Raw genomic sequence first — 1,707 nt, forward strand, 5'->3', positions numbered from 1 at the left:
TACTGCCCCAACAATGTCTAGGCAACTGCCAGTAGAAACCTGCTGTGTTTTGCCATGCACAGGCAAGAAGAGCAAACACACCAGCAAGTTATTACAGGAATAATACAAAAGAAAGCCAGAAAAGGTTTCACCATCCCTTGCGCAGGGGCCCCACGCTGCTGCAATGTGGTACCTTAATATTTTTCAGCATCCTGCAGCTCTATTTCTTGTGTGTGTATACATACAAGCTGAATGCTTTTTTTTTTTTTACTACTAGCATGAAAAAAAAATGTATCAGTCAGTGGGATTAACACATTACATGTCAAATACACTGCAGAGCCATTTAGGCCATTAGCTTCCAGAAGGACATCTTAGACAGAAAGGGAGAAAAAGAATTCGGATGTCTGGTAATAAATGGTAACTCATAGCAAACAACAAGAACAAGTTCAGGAGAATAAATTTGCAAGCACCTCAGATAGATTCATTCTGAATTAATTTGTAACTCCTTCTTCTACATTTCCTTCTATCTCCTTCAATAGAAAGAACCACAGCTGAACTGAAAATCAGGAAGGAATTGTTCCACAAATGGAAATAAGGTGGCATTTCTGAAGACAGGTATAAACAAAAAGATCAAGCATGGAGCGATAGAGGCTGCAAAGCCAAGGCACAAAATGAATTACAGCTAGCAGGGGGACACAAAAGGCAATAACAAAAGGTGTTAGAAATGCTGCCAATATAGGAGAAAGAGGAAGGAAAATGAAAGTCTGTTATTTAAACTAGAAAACAAAAACAAAAGCTCATCCAGAGAAACCAGAAAAGTGACCTTTTTGTTTGACATGACTAAAAAAAACTAAATTACAACAAGATATATTACACCATTAAAATGAACCTGTAGGAATATGGGTAAAATGAGACAAAAACTGCTTGCAGAATGGTTAGATACCTTAAATGTACTCATATCACTGAAGCCTGATGAAATTCGCTTTCAAGTGCCGAATGCAGTATTGAATTACTTCCCTTGTAAAGGGCAGAAGCAGGACAAGCATCACCACTGCCTTTAAAATGGCAGGTTAGGACAACCTAGGTGTGTTCCTCCATAGCCTCAGAGATACTTGATCAGATAATTCCTTCTAAACACCAAAAGGAGAATAAGGTTTACAAAACAGCCATTTTGGATTGGAAAAAAAGCTCTCAAACCAGACTGTTTTATTGTTTGGCAACAGCTAAAGCATATGTGGTACATCATAACTCTAGTGCCTCTAATGTCTCACAAAGAAAAGAGGGTCCAGTTGAAACACAGGCAACTGGGAAATCCCTCTTAGAGTAGTCATCAGTGATTTTCCACCAGATTAGAGGACATGAAACACATAGGTCCTCCGCTATTCCATAAGCAAAGAGAATATAAGCAGAGCCAACATGCTGCTCATGTTTGTGTCCAAAACCAGGAGAGAGAAACCTGCAAGAAAGCTCTTCATGCTCTGGATTTCAGTCTCTCATGCTCTGCCAGTGAGGAGGGGCACAGGAAGCCAGGACGGAGCAGAGACAGGACTCCTGACCCAAACTGGCCAAAGGGGTATTCCATACCACAGCACATCATGCCCAGTATGTAAACTGGGGGGAGTCACCTGAAAGGACCAGATTGCTGATCAGGTTGGGGTGGGTATCAATCAGTGGGTGGTGAGCAATTGTATTGTGCATTGCTTGTGTTTATTGGTTTTTTTACTTTCC

The sequence above is a fragment of the Nestor notabilis genome, unplaced genomic scaffold (genome assembly GCF_000696875.1).
Source record: "Nestor notabilis isolate BGI_N333 unplaced genomic scaffold, ASM69687v1 scaffold130, whole genome shotgun sequence".
In the NCBI taxonomy this organism is placed as follows: Eukaryota; Metazoa; Chordata; class Aves; order Psittaciformes; family Psittacidae; genus Nestor; species Nestor notabilis.